This window comes from Lissotriton vulgaris, chromosome 5 (genome assembly GCF_964263255.1).
Source record: "Lissotriton vulgaris chromosome 5, aLisVul1.2, whole genome shotgun sequence".
Lineage (NCBI taxonomy): Eukaryota > Metazoa > Chordata > Amphibia > Caudata > Salamandridae > Lissotriton > Lissotriton vulgaris.
The window spans coordinates 1,191,793,739-1,191,813,997 of NC_141693.1; the positions used below are offsets into that span (position 1 = coordinate 1,191,793,739).

At 46.2% G+C, this 20,259-nt stretch overlaps 1 protein-coding gene across 1 annotated transcript in view; it reads right to left on the minus strand.

Moving 5' to 3' along the window:
• The window catches only part of LOC147712250 (scavenger receptor cysteine-rich domain-containing protein DMBT1-like), a 426,380-nt gene that overhangs the window by 149,221 nt on the left and 256,900 nt on the right, over positions 1 to 20,259 (minus strand). The gene's annotated exons all lie outside the window — the stretch shown is intronic.

Below are 20,259 nucleotides of genomic sequence, written 5' to 3' on the forward strand. Positions count from 1 at the left end.
TGATTGAACTAAATCATCTAATGTCATCAGCGCATTGCAGTAAATGCAGACTTCTACCTGTGTTTTTGTGAGGAAATGCTTTAGCTTTGTTTAGGTGGTCATTCAAGGCTGCTAAATGCAAGTTAAAAAGTAAGGGGCACAAAATAAAGCCCTGCTTGAGACCCCTATTTGTATAGATCTTCACTGATGTAAATCATTTGGTGGATACTCTAATTTTCACCCATGTGTTTTGTATACAGCCTCGTGATGGCAGTCAAGTCATGCAAAGGAAGGCCCCAAGCTGATAGTTTGACCCAAAGCAGACCTCTGTCCACTGTATTAAAAGTTGTGGCAAACTTAATAAATGTGCTGAAAAGAGGGCCTGCACCCTTTATTAATGCATGTTTCATCGGTGCTCTTATTCCTAACAGATTGACCTCCGTTCTTTAGCCCTTTTGGAAACCTGTTTTTGTGACTGTGATACTTTTCTTATCATTTGCCCATTCCTCTAATTCTTTATTCAGGATGTTTGTGAAGCGCTTCCCTTCCACACCCAGTAAGGCAATGAAGCAGATGTTTTCTGGCTTGTCAAAGCCCTTTTTGTGAATTGGAACTAGGAGGGAACCCAGCCAACTCTCCGGCACCTGATTCCTGGTTAAATAAACCGTCATAAAACAGGAGGTCAGCCAATCTGACCATTCTAATTTTGCAGATTAAAAAGCGCTAGCTGAGAGACCATTTGAGCTGGGAGCACTTGATGAGTACATTGTGGCCCTGGTATTAAAAACCATGTCCTCCGGGATTATATCCAAGGGTGCAAAAGGCGCAAGCTCTAGTCTTCTCTTGTTAGTCATTGGCACAGCAGCAACAAAGAAGGGTCAGCATACAGCAAGAAGATATATGCCAAACATCTGGGAGCTGGGATTTTAGATAATTCTCTTTTAGGCTCGCTCTCTGACAGATTGGAAGCCAAGAGCCAGTATTCTTTGGAATAATTTGCTCTTGTTGCCATTGAGAATCATGGGCCTGCTATTTTTTTATCATACAAGCAATGACCATATTTTTTTTCGTAGAGTTGTAAGTTCCTCCTGTAAGGCTGTATTTGTCGTATCTTTGTACGCTGCTCTTATACTTCTGTTTAGGTGTATTTTTAGCAGTAAGAAATCTTGTTTTTTTTAAGAGCATAGACTATTATGGGAGCGGACTAGGAAACCTGGCAGTGAAGGGGCAAGAGGCTTTAACAGACCAATTCTGAATTCAGACCATCCTTCAGTTAATTGTTTAAATTCTCTTTCCAAAAACAGGAGGGTTTGTTTGAATTTGCTCAGTCATATTTATATTTAGGCCATCACCCCACTGGATCCTTCAAACAATATCCAGTACTAATTGATATCAATTTAACATAAAGTGGAAGTGTTGAGTTGTTACTCACGGATAGTCAAGTGTTGTCAGTCTTTGAGGCAACATGTGCGTATATGCTGCATCCTGATCAGAGATGCTATTGACATTCAATGATCTAAAACCTTAGGCATTCAGGGGAGTTGTTAATGTACTACAGAGCTTTGAGCTTCTAGTTGGAAAAGTTACATTTAATGGTGAAAGTTCCTATAGCTTAACTTCAATAGATTCAAGCCATTCAAGATAATTCGTTATCATCAGCAGGTTGTCATTAAAGTCACCTACTAATATAATAGTTGCTGGCTTTTAATCGGTTCAGGGTATTTGAAATAAATACTCTATCATCTCCCTTTTTTTTATCTGGATTGGGGTTTATGTATATGTTTGTGAGCACCAGAGAACACAGTGAGCTATTTAGCTCTGCCGATGTGGTGAGTTTTAGTACCATGATCGCACCTTTTAGTTCAGCCTAGATAATGGTGGCAAAGCCCAATTGATTGTAAATGTGTATTGAGACACCACCAGAGGGACTACCGCCCTTCGCTGACCCTTGTTGCTCAAGATCGATACTTTGTGTGCGCTGGCTAAGGGATTGACCTCACTTGCTAGGTCTCTTGTAGACAAACTATATAAAAAGATCGTAGATGTTTTAGATATAAAGGTGAAAATATTACATTATTATAGCCCTTGGTGTGCCATGAGCAAATATTTAACATGTTGGAATGCTTGAATTAACTGAGGGTTGGTGTTGGATGGCACCTGGAAGCCAGACACAATTATCCACTGCTGCACTTGCTAGGCAGCAGGCCGTTATGCCTGAACCACAATCTTTACTTACTTACTTATGCCTACTACCCTTCCTGGAGTATAGGCCATTGAACAGGACTCTCCAGCCATTTCGGTCCCAATCTGACTCCTGGTGTAACCCATCTCCTTGTAGTTAGCCTCAAGGCCTTGATGCCAGATGTTTCTTGTCCTTCCTCTTTTCCTTTCCATTGAGGGTGCCAGGTGAGGGCTTGCCTGATGGTATTTAATGTGGGCTTGAAAAGGATGTTACCTATCCAGCCCCAGTGTCTTTTCATGATTTCTTCATGAGCAGTGAGTTGTAATGTCTGATGTGATAGTTTGTTTTTGCTGATGGTGTTTGGCCAGCGGATTTGGAAGATTTTCCTCAGACAGGTTTTTCTGAAGGTCTGGCCTTTGTTGGTGGTGATCACTGTTGTACTCCAAGTTGCTGCTCAATACAGAAGAACCAATGTTATGTTGGTGTTAAAAAGCCTGACCTTGGTTTGCAGAGTTAGCTCCTCGGATCTCCAGATCATCTTTAGTTGGTTAAAGGCTGATTCTTGCCTTGATGTTGATGTATGTGCTGCCCTGCTTGTCTATTACACTGCCCAGGTAGGCGAAGGTCTCAGCCTCTTCCAGTGCATCGCCTGGAAGGAAGAGTGATTGCAGTTGTGCTGGCCGTGTTTGCCTTAAGGATCTTGGCTTTTCCTTTATGGATGTTGAGGCTAATGTGTGCTAATGTGACTGCCACTTTATTTAACTGTTCTGCAGTTTTTGTAAGATTTGTTGTCTTGTTGCCCAATGACACAGTGCCGAACCAACTTCTTATGGGGGAAAGATCTCGTTCTTTGGTGATATCTTGTGTACTGTCTAGAAGCTTCAAAGATCAATGGGTATTTAGTCCTAATAGGTTTGAGAATCGTTTTTCCCCATTGTTCGAGCTTCTGTTTTTTTGCAAAATTTGGTAGCTGAGGCTTTAATAAAAAAAACTGATTTTCAGTCCTTTCCTTTAGTTCTTTCTTTAGCACTGTGGTAAAGGCTATGGTATCTAAATTGTTAGAGGTATATACCTCAAGCTTGGGATTGCTGCAAATAGTTTTAGTAAGTTTATTTTATTCAGTATATTTTCTTTCTCACATGAAACATTTTCAGGATATAGTATGAAGCTGTTTGCACTGGTGGTCCTTGTTGCTGTCCTCCTGCTGCGACAGCTGGTGGATTTCCTAGCTGCTGGTGTCCAGCAGCGGCGGCGCCTGGTTGAACAGTCATTGCTTGACTTGGGTGTTTTGTTGGTATCAATGATTGTTGGCCCCCTTCACTCTTTTGTGCCTCTGCACTTGTTGTGGGCGTCAATTATTGTGTGTCTGTGTGGGTCTTTGTTTTTTTTTTTCAGTTGTATGTGTCAGTGCTTGTTTTCTCAGTTAACCTTGAATGTGCCAATGCTTGTTTTTCCGTTTCCCAACCTCAGTTGGCAGTGTGCATACAGCTGCTGTGCTTCTGGTGCAACCTTGCTCTCTTGCACCTGCTGCCTGCTCGCGTCTCTGGCTCTGCCCTGCCGGTTTTCCTAACTGCTGCCACTCTCTTCGGGCCTCTTCCACGTGGCTCGCGGGGCTCTGGCAGGCTTGGCTTGGGCGCGTCACGGCAGCGTCTCTCGCTGTTCTGACATGCTCAGGTGCGGCTCATCAGACTCGGGGCACTTCGTCGACGCATCCCACTCTCGTCGCCAGTGTGGGGGTCGCAGGTCTACCACTCGCACAGTAAGTGGTAACGGGGGGCGAAGCTCAGGCCTTACGCAGTAGCGCAGCAGCGCATCAGGGTATCTTATAATAATTACAGACACACGGTCACATCAGTGCTCAGGCAAACCCGTGCGACTCCCGTCCATTTATTTATAGCCTTCTGGCCACGCCAGGCCAGAAGGTGATACAATGTTTGCGTGTGGTTCCGGGGCTCAGCCGAGACCCCCGGCAAACACTAGAGCGCTACTAGTTGGAATTAAGTAAATTTGTAGGGAATGAAGACTTTTGTCCGACCCTATTTGTTTCAGGTTAGTCTTATGATTAATTGTAGTTTTCAGAATATTATTGTTGGACAGTGTCATAGTGGTTTGCTAAGTCGGGCCTTCAGATTTATGAATGTTTGTTTCCTGTGGTATGAAAGAGTGCCTGGCTGTATTGTCTACGTGTTTGTGAACTTTTGTCAGAGGAGACATCAGGATCTCCTGAATCTATGTTGAATCCTCTGAAAATGCATTCTTCATTGGTTGTTTTAAAGATTGTATTTTGGAAGCAATACCATATGAGATTTGAATTAGTAAACCATTATTTGCATAGCTGCCAAGTTTCAGATTGCTATGTGTGACATTTAAATAATTTCAGCGCAATTATGAGTGACATTTCAACTACTATGAGTGACACTTTCTTTCGAGCAAAATCAAGTAATGTAGACGAGGGAAACATATTAATATCAGCATTTACACCCATTTGAGAAACAAGAAACACTCCAAGAAGATTTTAAAACTGCTGCAAAGCACCGTAAATGGTCTCTCTGTCAACGTGGACACGGCCCAACAGGAACATGTTACACACGGAGGCATCTGAGCTGTCTAGGTGTCACACAGTCTAAGCTGACTAGCAGAAGACAGGCTGTCAATCACCATTTTACATTATTCTCATAGGCTGAGGCCGGCATAGTAATTTCTCATACAACATAGCAAACAACTTAGGACTGTCAGACATGTTTTAAATTACCCCTGGCGGTTTTGAGAAATAAACCGCAAACGTAAAGGAGGGGACATAAACACACACTCGGGGGCTCATTAGGATGGCAGGCGGACTTTGTTCGCCCGCCACCCTAACGGAGAACGGGGCGGCCCGCCATAAGGGCGGTGGTCCCGGAGGGGGAATTAGGATATGCCCGCCACTGTGGCGGGCACGTCCTCCATGTTTTGCATTGTGGCAGGCGGTGCACTCTGCACCGCCTGCCACAATGCAAAACACTTGTGAACGCATTTGCATGTGCAAAGCGGCAGGCACCGCGCGGTGCCTGACGCTTTGCATATGCAATTGTGGGGGGGTACCATAGGTACCCCCCCTGTCCTCCCCCTAAACCAGCATCAACTGGGGGCCCCGCAGGGGGCAGTCGCAGCAAACACTGCCTGCCTTTCCGTGGCGGCATTGCCGCCACGGAAAGGCACCTATATGTGGCCATTGTAATATGGCTGGCAGTGTCCATTGGACACCACCACCATATAATTCCATTACCGGCGCGGTCGCAAGGCGACCGCGGCGGTAAAGCGGTGGACGGTCTTTCCGTCCGCCGTGCTCCCCCCCGCCATCCTAATACGGTGGGGGGAAATCCAGGCATAGGTGTCAGGCGTATTGCCTACGCCAGGCCGGCGGTGGCTACCGCCAGCCTGGCGGAGGCAATCCGCCTGACATCAAAATGGACCCCTGGGTCTCTATGCAGCAAAGCCCTTCCTCATTCACGCAAGCCTCTTAAATCACGTCGAGCCGTGGTCTCGTTTCTCAGATTTAGGAGCGTCTTCCCCGGGGGCGAGTGGACATGCCCGAGGGTTCAAGGAAGAAATGGAGCCCCTATGCACCGGAGCGCCAAGCTCATAGTTCAGGGGCCACACTCATAGCAGCGCACCTGGGGCCCTGGTTACTCTCTGCAGCAGGGTCCGGCCAGAGGTGGGTGGGGGGAATCTTGGGGTTCCAATGCGGGCCACATCCTTGGCGTGTATAGAGTACGATCCACCACCCCTATTCAGAATCCAGCCGGCAGACCCCCACGTTTCCAGAGACCAGGGCTCAGTGCGGCACCCCAGGCGCTCGTACTTAATCAAATTCAGGAATCTTAATGGCCCTCCAGCGGGAGCGCAAGGACTGCCGTATCAGGCACCCCAGCGGGAGGAGGCCCAGGTCTTGGAAGTGTTGCGAGAGACACCAGTCAGGGGTCCCCAGCTCCCGCTGCCCAGAGAAGGACCACGGTGGATTCAATTGAGGCCATCCCCCGGGCTCGTTGCTGGGAAGGTTCTCGCAGCAGGGCCGGAGGTGAGAGCGGGGGAAGGAGAGACGCAGCAGCCCAGGGACGAAGTGTCCACTCCTGGGCCGATGTACAATGTCTCCTGCACATGGCTTAACAAGGGCCCTTGGGATGGCAAGTTGAACGAGACTGTGCTTTTAGCCTGAGACATTGTACATCGGCCCAGAAGTAGACTGCTAGGCACAAGACTCAAAGTGCGAAGTCAGGGTGGACCGGGGAACCAGCAAGGGTGAAGGAGGAAGACCGGGATCATCATCAGCAAAACCGCCTGGATCGCTTAAAGGAGGAAGACAGGGTACGGCAAGCGCTAAGCGTATATTAATGAGAGTGCACTCACTTTGCCTTTGCTGTGGCTTCAATGACTCGCTCCGCCTTCTGATGTTCAGCAGCTGTGTGACTGGTGCGCCAGCCGCTTTAGATGCTGAACAACTAAGTCCAGCGCAAGACCTGCCCAGGGCTGTTCACTCACCTGCCAGCGCCCGGTGCATCGAGTCGGCTCCCTCCGGTGCTAGAGCACACATTTTGTATTAATATAAATTAAACGCGGTGCGAACCTGCCAAATTAACCACATTGTGAGTCTGCCTAAACAACTCCGGGCACTGGCGGCAGCAGGACTTGAGTGCTACAAAACTCGTCCTGACCTCCTGACTCTGAGTCACTGAAGTTAGGAATGTAGCAAATTAGCCATACTACTGCAGGAGTTGAATCCTAGTTTTTAAATGTTACATTTTAGCACTTAGCAGCCATAACTGCAGACTCCGACACGGTCCCGGGAGCAGATTGAGAGTGCAGGGCGCACTGCCACTCCTCCCTCTAGCGTTAGTTTCTGACCAGCTCAGTGGTGCATGTTTACTAGTAGCGCTCCTGCTTAACATTTCAGTAGGCGCTATATATGCGTGACAATGCATTTCAGTGCGGTGATGCAGATCACCACACTGAAATGCGTTAGTGTCACACGTGAGGCGCGACATTTGGCAGGACTGCATTTTATCTCTAAGAGTCTGAATGTTTGCATACAGAGCTCTTGGTGCCTGCATTTAGGCAATTGACTGGATGTGACGAGGTCCCTTAGTTTTGGTGCTGGTGATGTATTATTATATCTGGTTTTACGTACCCAAGATGAGTTTATCGGATCCAGTGCAGCGGTCTCAGTAGTGTAAGGACTGTCACAATTTCTGTGAAAATTTTTAAGGTCTAAAACTTTAATCGGTAGGAGATAATGTAGTTGTAAGCTTATGCATTCATTGGTGGTTGCACAGACCCAGTTGTGTTATCGGTGAGTCTTGTTTTCTTATGTAGTTTAGTTTTGTTTTCTTCCAAGTTTGAGTCAAATATAGGATAAGACTTTTACACATGTAGCATAGATAGATGTACTTCTGATTTCTTTTTTGTTCATACAGGGGCATCTTTACAAGCCCCTTGCACTGCCAGTGAGTCACTTTTTTTGTGACGCACTGGAAGCGTACTTGTCTGCTCCATATTTACAAGGACAGGGAAAGCCACTTTGCGTGACTTTACCTGTCCTTGTAAATTCAACCACTTTACAAGCAGCACTTTGCATGAAAGGGGCGATCCAAAGTTGTTGCTTTGGGTGTTACCACGCAACACCCATGAACTAGATACATTTCCAGATTTACTATAAATCGTAAATATGGAAATGCGTCTCAATGCTACACCTCTCCAGGAGAGGCATAGGGAAGCGCACAAGGAGAAATGTATTCAGTTCTCCTCGTTGTTTTCCTCTTTCTATGCGTGCTGCATTCTACACCTCTCGTATTTGTTTATTTGCAGGAAGGGAACCCTTTCTGCACATAAACAATCATCCCGTGACACAGGCATCCTTTCACCGTGGTGCAAGGGTGCCTGCGTCGGCGCATGGCAGCAGTTTGTGCACCAGTGCAAGGGGAAGCGCAGAGATGCATACATATTGTTGTAAATATGTCGCATCACTATGCTTTCTAATTAACGTAGCGTGGCACAGCCAAATGACTTGCTGCATAGCGCTGCGTTAGTTTATTGTAAATCTGCCCCTTGGATTTTTGTTAAGTTTCTGTAGTGTTTTTCTGTGTTTTCTCAAGTATGGTTGACATTATTCCACCTGATTTTTTGCAGTGGTAAATGAGATTGTTGAGTGTTTAAAGCTATTTTGATCCTCTAGTTTAGGTGAGGTATTTATCTATGATGTATTAGGTAGGTCTGTAGAGTCTTCTTTATTATTCATTCAGGTTAACATTGAGCAATCCAACTGCTGAGTAGTGGAGACCCATGTGTTTTCTGAGGGCTTTTTGTAAGTACCAAAAGAGAACAAAAAGAATTGTCTAAGAGGATTTTATCAAGGCGCTGTTTATATTTTCCTGCCAGTTTTGGAGTGCCCTGCAACGTTTGCTCTTGTACAAAATAGTGAATCTATTTGGTAGAAATTGAAGAATCTGGTAGAAATTGAAGTAGGTCGATGAAGTCATCAACTTGTAACATTTGCTGAATTTTTATATAAATTCAGCTGTGAAATTACCTTGTACAAACATGCCTTTAAAATCGTGTTTCAGTGTGTATGCTTTCCAGGAAATTTCATTCATATGTCTTTATCTAGAGCAAGTGATTGTACAATTTGTGTCTCTGATGTTGTAGTTAGTTTTGTTAATTGCACGCATGGTGGTAAGGTCTGGGTTGTACAGTGTATGTAGTCAGTGGTGGATACCACATACTAAAGGTGGTGGACGAGGGTAGTGAGTGCAGGGAGGAGTGGGGAGGGGAGTAGGGACTCAGATAATAATAAAAATGTTTTTTTTAAAAGTCAAACTTAGCTGCTGTCAGCCGCCTCCTGCGGCGGTGCTGGGTCTTCCTTTTCCTAGCAGACAATGGGACTACGTCACCGACTCCCTGGGGGAGGTTGTGCGCCCCTCCCCATTGAAAATCTAATAGCTCCGGGGAGGTGGTGGTCGTATATATATATATATATATATATATATATGAACAACCGATATACATGTATTTTTGTTACTGTTGTTTACTTGTGTACAAAAAACTATAAGCCTTTGGATCTACTCACCAGTAGTGGCAAAGACAACAAGAGGCCACAGATAATATAAGGGGTTTCTTTTCTTGTTAGGTTTTCCGATATTTGTTTCCATGTGTTATCTTTGATTCGACGAAATGTTATTTATGTATCTCTCCTCGTTTTTTAACTTGATTCTGATAATATATGCTATGAAATGTTATAATTAATTGTTGTATTTTATTCTTTTTCAAAGAAAACTTTCTTTGAAAAAATTGTTTTTAACTGTGTTGTAAAGCGCTAAATCTTTTTTATGTAATGTGTTTTTGATTAAAACTAGACTGTGAACGTTCCAATTTTGTTGTGGAAATTAATATTTAGTCTACTTAATATATTGTACCTGTATTCCCTGATAAAGTCTGATTGTGAACCTATAAGTGGTGCGAAAGGATAGTGAGCGTGTGCCCAGGGATTCTGATTTGACTTGTTGTCACTGTACCCTGTTCCCTGGTGACAGTGGGGTACCCTCTTTCTTGATACCGGTCAGGATATGTCTCCCGTGCCCCCTTATACCCATTCCCAACATTGTTTATCCTCCATCTTGTGACTAAATTAGTCCGAAACACAAGATGGCGGACTCCCGTTACGCTACCGGTGAGCTACCCGGTTCGCGTACCGGGTAGCGCTTCCAACGCGAAAAATCGAAAAAAAATTCTTTTATTTTTTTGCCCCGTGGGGCCCTTTAATAGCCCCCACATCAATCCTAGGGGGTCAGGAATGGGTCTACCTTGCCCCCTTTCATTAATTTCCCCCTTCGTTTATTTCCACCTCTTGTCTCTCGATCCTACCGAGAGACAAGATGGCGGCCGCTCCAGACTGTTTAGAATGTTGAGAGTCACCGGAGAGCCAATCCGCTTCTCCTCACGAAGTTCCGTTACGCGTCTGGTACGCAAACCGGGGCGCTAACCGGGACGCTGTTACAGATATATATTTTTTTTTGAACGTTCATTTCTGAAGAGCTGGGGCTATGGACAGATTCAGCAGGAAGCATAGGTTTTGGCGCCATCTTCGGCACGAAATGGTCGGCACAAAGATGGCCGACATGGTGGCATGAGAATGGTCTGACGAGTAATATTGCTTTCCTGGAACTGTTTCCCATCTTGGTGGCCTTGAGAACATGGCCCGATGGGTTCAAGGATCACTCTGTCATATTTTGGTCTGACAATATGACCGTGGTCGAGTGCATCAATAGTCAGGCAGCACGTTGTAAACTGATTTTAAGACTGCTTAAGGAAATTGTTTTACTATGTATGCAATTGAACGTGCTATTCAGAGCAAAGCATGTGCCGGGGGTGATGAATCAGGCGGCTGACGCACTGTCTCGTTTTCAAATGCAGGCTTTTTCGGGTTTCCTCCCCTCAGCGGACCCAGAGCCGGCACCCTTTCCCGAAGCTCTCTGGTCTCTCGGTGCCCCGAACTTCGTCACCTCGTGGGAGAGAGTCTAGCACCAAGGACGAGGAAGGCATACGAAGGGGCGTTTCGGGCCTATTTAGCCTTTTTGGGGAGTGATAGAGAGCGACTTTGGGGTCACGAGGAAGGGGTAGTGAATTTCCTGATGTCCTTACGTAGGGCTGGGAAGTCGGTGGCTACGGCCCAGAGGCATCGTGCTGCCATTTCCTTTGTTGCCAGAGCGCACGCTATCCAGGACCCAACAGCGTCTTTCGTTGTACAGAAAGCGCTGCGTGGGTGGCAACGCCTTGAGGGTCGCAGAGTAGATGAAAGGCACCCGATAGGTTTGGATAGATTGTCCCAGTTGTTGGCCACACTCCCGGCCACATGTTCATCTCAGTTTGAGGCGGTGCTGTTCCGAGCCGCTTTTACGCTAGCATTTCACGGAGCAATGCGCGTAAGCGAACTAGTTGCAAGGAACAAACTGGATGTGGCAGGGGGTTTGGGCCAGGAACACGTTCAGATCAGGGGAGAAACAATGACTGTCTCCTTTGTAAAATCCAAGACTGATCAAGATGGGATGGGTGACTGCGTCATCATACGCAGGATTCCTGGGTCCTCCATGTGTCCGGTAAAGTGTTTAGAGGATTACCTAGCACGAAGGGTGGCATCATGGGGGGGGACTTTGTTAAGACACGCTGACGCCACCCCACTGACGAAATTTCAGTTTCAGCGGGTGCTTGCGATGTCAATTGCCGCTGCGGGCTTGAACCCGGGCGAATTTGGGACCCATTCCTTTCGGATAGGGGCTGCGACGGAAGCTACAGCCAGGGGTCTTAATGTTGAGCAAGTGAAACGAGTGGGGCGTTGGTCCTCCAATTGTTACAAAAGATACGTGCGGTTGCACATGTTGTGAAGCTGTAATAATGTACTCACGCTTCTTGTTTTTGTTTGGTTTTCAGTTACGCAAGCCTACGAGGCGGGGCGGACTATGCAGTCGACCCTACACCGGGCCAGCGGTCAGACATCACCGGCTGTGAAAAAGGAGGTGTGGGTCGTGGGCCACTCATACGTGAGGCGTGCCGCAGACGTATTCAAAGCAGGTGACATGATTCACGTAGCTGGGGAATACGGGTACAGGATGTCCTTCTACGGAAGGGGCGGTCTCTGTATTGACCAGTTTCAAACATTTTTCGAGGGTTTGTTAGGGCAGACAAGGTCACCGCCGTCTATAGTTATAGTGCATGTTGGGGGTAATGATTTGGTCACCATCGGTAGACGACTACTCCTGGAGGCAATGCTTTCCACCGTAAGTTGGTTGGCGAGGAGAGTTCCGGGGTGCACGATTGCATGGTCCCATTTGATTCCACGAAAGGTGTGGCGGGGGGCTATCTCTATTCCTGCTTTGAACCATTCTGTTAGAAAGCTTAACAATAAAGTGAGTAGGTTGTTCCGTTCCAGGGCATTGCATTCTATTTCTCATGGCTGTATTAATGATGACAGTATGTATTCGGGGGATGGTGTGCATTTGTCGTGGGTGGGGAATGAGTTACTCTTGGGAGACTTCTTAGCATGGTTAAAATCGTTGAAACATGACCTTTAGGTAGGAGTTGTGTGGGGGGTCCGGATAGCCGGTCAACTATCCGGGCTGTGGCGGTAAGGTCATGATCGGTGAGCACTAATTGGAAGATCCCTATGAGTGGGCGTCACCCAACACGGATGGGAGCGCTCGGGGGAGGTGGCCTTTGGCCCCTCAACGGGGAGGCGGTCCCTTCTAAGGATGGGTCGCCGAAAGAAGAGGAAAGGCGGTCAAGGCCCCTTCCTGTGTAGGAGGGGTTACAGCCCCCTCCTGGGGAATTTCCCGGGGCCAGTGACATCTGCGACGGCAGATGCGGTAAGTTGTGTGGGGTTGGGGGGAGGTCTACGATACCTTCTAGATACCTCACACGAGTCTTCGAACGACCTTTAACTGGCGTCGAGTTGATAAGTGCCCCCGTCAAGTCAAGGGAAATTGGTAGTAGTTGCACTTGAGTACGCCTCAGTGCTGTCGCCCCTCCAAGTGGGGGGGGGTATGTCTGGTTAGGGATCTTGACACCGGTTACGACCTTGCCGTTGGCCCTTAAACGTTAGGATGTACAATTTCAATATTTCAAGTAAATGTTTTGTAGGATGTTAGTTCGGCTAGGAGAACCTCTGTATTAGAGAATCTGTTAAGGTTAGCCAAACATCGCAATGTGGTATGAAATTGTACATTAATGTTTAAAATGTTTATAATTTTTTGTTTTAATAAATACGGCCGGGAGGGTCACTCCCTCCCACTTCCAAAAACTTCAAGAACTGTTTCCGGTTTCCCTCCTTTGGGGATTGTGTTGAGAGGGGGTGGCGGGTATCTCAGCCATATGGAAAGGGGCGACCACTCGGTCCCCCCGAACGTATGGCAGAGTGCCTCGATCCCCCCGGGAAGCCATTTTGGGCGGGAGGCGCGTCTCGGCTGGTATGCCCGAAGCGGCGTAGCCGGGGCGCGCTTTTTCCCGCCCTAGAGTGGGCTGGCCTAGACACTGACGCGGCTGGCCACGCCCTCGGGGCAGGCAGGGGCGGGTTTACGCCCGCCCTGAAGACGGATAAAAGGAGAAGCAAGACCAGAAGACATCCTCTTGTTCCTGTGCTCTGAAGCTGCACCTCATCGCTGCACGTGAGCTCGAGACGGAACGAAGAGCCAATTTTGACCCACCCACCAGCCCCTGATGACAGCAAGTGGTTTTGAACAAAGTTAATGGATAACTCTGATTTTCATTTACAGGTTGTGGTATTATCGTGATGATTTTGAGTATGTAATAAAGAATGTCGATTTGTGGTACGTTTTGCAAATAAAGAAATTCTGCTTTAGTGTTCATTGGTAGCATGCTTTTAATGAAAGTATAGTTGCTACTGTGATTTTAGTTTAGTCATTTAGTTAGCATTGTCGTATTTATTTTGGTCGGGCGGTAAGGTCATGATCGGTGAGCACTAATTGGAAGATCCCTATGAGTGGGCGTCACCCAACACGGATGGGAGCGCTCGGGGGAGGTGGCCTTTGGCCCCTCAACGGGGAGGCGGTCCCTTCTAAGGATGGGTCGCCGAAAGAAGAGGAAAGGCGGTCAAGGCCCCTTCCTGTGTAGGAGGGGTTACAGCCCCCTCCTGGGGAATTTCCCGGGGCCAGTGACATCTGCGACGGCAGATGCGGTAAGTTGTGTGGGGTTGGGGGGAGGTCTACGATACCTTCTAGATACCTCACACGAGTCTTCGAACGACCTTTAACTGGCGTCGAGTTGATAAGTGCCCCCGTCAAGTCAAGGGAAATTGGTAGTAGTTGCACTTGAGTACGCCTCAGTGCTGTCGCCCCTCCAAGTGGGGGGGGTATGTCTGGTTAGGGATCTTGACACCGGTTACGACCTTGCCGTTGGCCCTTAAACGTTAGGATGTACAATTTCAATATTTCAAGTAAATGTTTTGTAGGATGTTAGTTCGGCTAGGAGAACCTCTGTATTAGAGAATCTGTTAAGGTTAGCCAAACATCGCAATGTGGTATGAAATTGTACATTAATGTTTAAAATGTTTATAATTTTTTGTTTTAATAAATACGGCCGGGAGGGTCACTCCCTCCCACTTCCAAAAACTTCAAGAACTGTTTCCGGTTTCCCTCCTTTGGGGATTGTGTTGAGAGGGGGTGGCGGGTATCTCAGCCATATGATAATATATGCTATGAAATGTTATAATTAATTGTTGTATTTTATTCTTTTTCAAAGAAAACTTTCTTTGAAAAAATTGTTTTTAACTGTGTTGTAAAGCGCTAAATCTTTTTTATGTAATGTGTTTTTGATTAAAACTAGACTGTGAACGTTCCAATTTTGTTGTGGAAATTAATATTTAGTCTACTTAATATATTGTACCTGTATTCCCTGATAAAGTCTGATTGTGAACCTATAAGTGGTGCGAAAGGATAGTGAGCGTGTGCCCAGGGATTCTGATTTGACTTGTTGTCACTGTACCCTGTTCCCTGGTGACAGTGGGGTACCCTCTTTCTTGATACCGGTCAGGATATGTCTCCCGTGCCCCCTTATACCCATTCCCAACATTGTTTATCCTCCATCTTGTGACTAAATTAGTCCGAAACACAAGATGGCGGACTCCCGTTACGCTACCGGTGAGCTACCCGGTTCGCGTACCGGGTAGCGCTTCCAACGCGAAAAATCGAAAAAAAATTCTTTTATTTTTTTGCCCCGTGGGGCCCTTTAATAGCCCCCACATCAATCCTAGGGGGTCAGGAGGGGTCTACCTTGCCCCCTTTCATTAATTTCCCCCTTCGTTTATTTCCACCTCTTGTCTCTCGATCCTACCGAGAGACAAGATGGCGGCCGCTCCAGACTGTTTAGAATGTTGAGAGTCACCGGAGAGCCAATCCGCTTCTCCTCACGAAGTTCCGTTACGCGTCTGGTACGCAAACCGGGGCGCTAACCGGGACGCTGTTACAGATATATATTTTTTTTTGAACGTTCATTTCTCAAAATCCACTGGAGCACATATCTTGAGACCTAGCAAAGGCACATCGGGCAAACAGTCTCTACAATTTTGCCAAGTTTCATAGAAATCCATTCAGCCGTTCGAGCTAAAAGTGAGTCCAACCGCCCTATGGAAAACTCAATGTTAAAAAACACGTTTTGGGACCCCCCTTTTTTCTCGGCCCCCGCTTGACGAAACCCCCCCAAACTTTCAGGGGATGCTCAGAAACAACATGTGCCATTTTCCTGAAAATTTCAGCCAATTCCGTCCATCAACCCCAAAGTTATTCAACATAGAATTTTCAGAAATCCCTATTCAAAAAAATCCTAACTATGTATTTACCTACTGGCGACCGCCAGTAGGTAATATATATATATATATATATATATATATATATATATATATATATATATATATATATATATATATATATATATATATATATATATATAAACATTTCTATGGCAAAATGAAACCCCTCATTTTGTTCCTTTTCAAATTAAATGTATTAGGTGTTACCACTTTATTCCAATCAAGATGACTTCAGGTGTGCCATACTTTTGGCATAAGTAAGACTGTTAGCGTTCTAGTTGTTCTTTAGAACACTCTGGGACATTCTGTCATTGGGCTATAGTTGGGCTACATCTGGCTGATATTTGGGCTACATTTGGGCTCTCTTGTCTCTGGTGGCCATCCTGGGAGACTGCATATCAGAATTTTTTTAATGAAATATAAGAGGATTTGAGAAGTCACTCAAAATGTGCCCTAATTTTTCTTTCTTCAGCACTAATCATAATTTCTATGGCAAAATGAACCCCCTCATTTTGTTCCTTTGCAAATTAAATGTTTTAAGTGTTAACACTTTATTCCAATCAAGATGACTTCAGGTGTGCCATACTTTTGTCATAAGTAAGACTGTTAGCGCTCTAGTTGTTCTTTAGAACACTCTGGGACATTCTGTCACTGGGCTATTGTTGGGCTACATCTGGCTGATATTTGGGCTCCATTTGTTTTTTTTGTCTCTGGTGGCCATCTTTGGGCTACATTGGGCTGCATTGGGCTACATTTGGGCTCTAACATATATATAGCCCAATGTAGCCCATTATATATTTTTCCAAGGTAATTTTCGTAAAAACCACTGGAGCATATATCTTGAGACATAGCAAAGGCACATCGGGCTACCAGTCCCTACAATTTTGCCACGTTTTGTGGAAATCCATTCAGCCGTTCGAGCTAAAAGTGAGTCCAACCGCCCTATGGAAAACTCAATGTTAAAAACACGTTTTGGGACCCCCCTTTTTTCTCGGCCCCCGCTTGACGAAACCCCCCCAAACTTTCAGGGGACGCTCAGTAACAAAATGTGCCATTTTCCTGAAAATTTCAGCCAATTCCGTCCATCAACGCCAAAGTTATTCAACATAGAATTTTCAGAAATCCCTATTCAAAAAAATCCTATCTATATATACCTACTGGCGACCGCCAGTAGGTAATATATATATATATATTCCACAAATCTATCCACTGATAGAGCAAGTCAGCACTCAACAAAGGATTTGTTTCCCAAATTTTCAAGATTTATTTTCAGATTGCAGCATTCTTCGCACAACACCAACGCGTTTCGCAACCCACTGTTGCTTGATCACGGTAAGGATACAAAGTTACGGTTGTATCCTTACCGTGATCAAACAACAGTGGGTTGCGAAACGCGTTGGTGTTGTGCGCAGAATGCTGCAATCTGAAAATAAATCTTGAAAATTTGGGAAACAAATCCTTTGTTGAGTGCTGACTTGCTCTATCAGTGGATAGATTTGTGGATTATATGAAAGCGGGGCTCTGCTTTGTAGTCAGCACCGGTGATAAGAGCGCCATTGGACTACGAGTTTGGAGCCAAGGCTGTGGATGTATATATATATATATATCTATAAAACATTTCTATGGCAAAATGAAATCCCTAATTTTGTTCCTTTTCAAATTAAATGTATTAGGTGTTTGTAACGGGGTGTACAAAAGGGTGCCGGACAGGCAGGACTCAGAGTCTTCCGGTGAGGGTCTACCTCGTGAAAAGGGGAAGACCGAGGGGAGGTCCGAGCTAACTCTTGTTCCCACCCCTCCCCTCTCTCTGTCTCAAACACAGGACCCGTTAGCGAGCTGGACGGAGCCGAACGACCTGGACTGGCCCTTTAACCCTGAAGGACAAGCCGAGTGGGAGGAGCCAACTCACCTGCCCTGCCCCTCAAAAGGAGAACTCGACGAGACACCGGTGTGCTTGTTCACCTGGAGGACGGAAGGAGAGAGATTGCGAGAGACGGAGATTCAGGAGGAGGAAGGTATCGAACGCAGGAAGATCGAAGTGCTGGAGGAGAGACGGGGAAAGGACCCAGGAACCATCGAGAGCCGAGCAGCTGGAGAGAAACTCGGGAATCTGAGAACAGGAGAGGCACAGAGAGCAGAGTCGGCGCCTGCCCAGGACGGAGGAAAGCCAGGAGGCCACCGTTCCCACGAGCCGCCCAGCCACTCACCCAGGGGAGGTGCGTGGCTTCTCCAGGTATGTGACCGTGTGAGGGGCTGGGTCGGAGGTCAACGTACGCTAGGTACAACACCGGGGGACGTGTAATTTTAAGGGTGTTATTCGAGCACCCTTCACTGCCGTGCACGCGTTAACTAGAGCACCGGGACTCCCCTCACTCCCCTTCCCCTCACACAGTGTTATTGGACACAGACCCCTGACACTTTTCTTTCTTTTCCTTTCCTCTGGCTGGGTGAGCGCTGGAGAGCTACTCCTACAGTCGGGACGGACTCCGAGGAGGAAGAAACCCCTACCCGACGTCCAGACGGGACCCGGAAGAAGGAGAAGGTCATCCACCGCCGACGGAGTAGAAGCCGCTCACCGAGGAAGTTTCCAAACCGGAAAAGCTGTACTGATCAATTATTTGCAGCAATAAAACCAAAGTTACCAAGAGCACGCCTATTGCCATTATCTCCCGCGCCGCAACTCACCCCCGTTGTAACAGTGTTACCACTTTATTCCAATCAAGATGACTTCAGGTGTGCCATACTTTTGCAGAAAACAGCTCCCATTGACACCACAACCCACTGGGGTAAAACTGAAGATTATTTAATTGAGGACAGCACGGAACCCACTGTGGGTAAGAACAAAGCACCACAAGTCCCATAATGCTGTATGAGCCACGCCCACTAGGGCGGGGGTTGAACTTGAAAAGGATGCTTCAGAAATGCTGTGCTGTTTATCAAGAGGCCCATGAGGAAGTGTTTAACTGACACGAAACGCGTCGGGCAGAAGAAATGAAGTCTGTGAAGCAATGTGCCCTATTTCCTGCTGCACCCTTCGTGAAATAAAGGCATACTACTTACCTCCTTGTGTGGGTCTCCCTACAGCAGGCAACTGTTTGATTTTCATGTTTGCGGCCCGCCTGAGCCGCAGGAGGGACCCTGCTGCAGCCTTGTGCAGCCCTGCTACAGCGTCAAACGGCGAGGTGGCTTAAGGACAGGGAAGCGCCCACGAAGCAATTAACGGATGCAGAAAACAGCTCCCATTGACACCACAACCCACTGGGGTAAAACTGAAGATTATTTAATTGAGGACAGCACGGAACCCATTGTGGGTAAGAACAAAGCACCACAAGTCCCATAATGCTGTATGAGCCACGCCCACTAGGGCGGGGGTTGAACTTGAAAAGGATGCTTCAGAAATGCCGTGCTGTTTATCAAGAGGCCCATGAGGAAGTGTTTAACTGACACGAAACACGTCGGGCAGAAGAAATGAAGTCTGTGAAGCAATGTGCCCTATTTCCTGCTGCACCCTTCGTGAAATAAAGGCATACTACTGACCTCCTTGTGTGGGTCTCCCTACAGCAGGCAACTGTTTGATTTTCATGTTTGCGGCCCGCCTGAGCCGCAGGAGGGACCCTGCTGCAGCCTTGTGCAGCCCTGCTACAGCGTCAAACGGCGAGGTGGCTTAAGGACAGGGAAGCACCCACGAAGCAATTAACGGATGCAGAAAACAGCTCCCATTGACACCACAACCCACTGGGGTAAAACTGAAGATTATTTAATTGAGGACAGCACGGAACCCATTGTGGGTAAGAACAAAGCACCACAAGTCCCATAATGCTGTATGAGCCACGCCCACTAGGGCGGGGGTTGAACTTGAAAAGGATGCTTCAGAAATTCCGTGCTGTTTATCAAGAGGCCCATGAGGAAGTGTTTAACTGACACGAAACGCGTCGGGCAGAAGAAATGAAGTCTGTGAAGCAATGTGCCCTGTTTCCTGCTGCACCCTTCGTGAAATAAAGGCATACTACTTACCTCCTTGTGTGGGTCTCCCTACAGCAGGCAACTGTTTGATTTTCATATATATATATATATATATATATATATATATATATATATATATATATATATATATATATATATATATACATATATATATATATATATATATATATATATATATATATATATATATACACATATATATATATATATATATATATATATATATATACATATATATATATATATATATATATATATATATATATATATATATATATATATATATATATATATATATATATATATATATATATATATATATATATATATATACATATACATATACATATACATATATACATTGGCGGATGTTTTAAATCGACACAGTGGTGTGGGGACCACAAAGACCATCAAGCATTGCGAGGACTACAAGGGAGGTGGTAAAAGAGTGATGCCTCGAGAACTGGATTAAACCAGGCTCCAATGGGAGTGTGACTATCAGCTTGGACCCCCAATGCTAGGTATAGCAGAGAACACTAAAATGGCAATGATTAAGGCAAAACGCCGAAATGCTTCTGCCACGTGTTACTTACCAGTGTCTTCTTGATGGTGCCAATAAAGTTTCCTGGATTGGTCCTAGTGCATGTGTCGGACCTGTTTCTTTATTAAGAGGGCAGGACTGGTGGTGGATGTTAAGCAGCTGTTGGCGCTGCATATCCGGCACGCCTCTCGGTCTGGTGCTCCACTGATGCCGGCATCATTTTGTGGT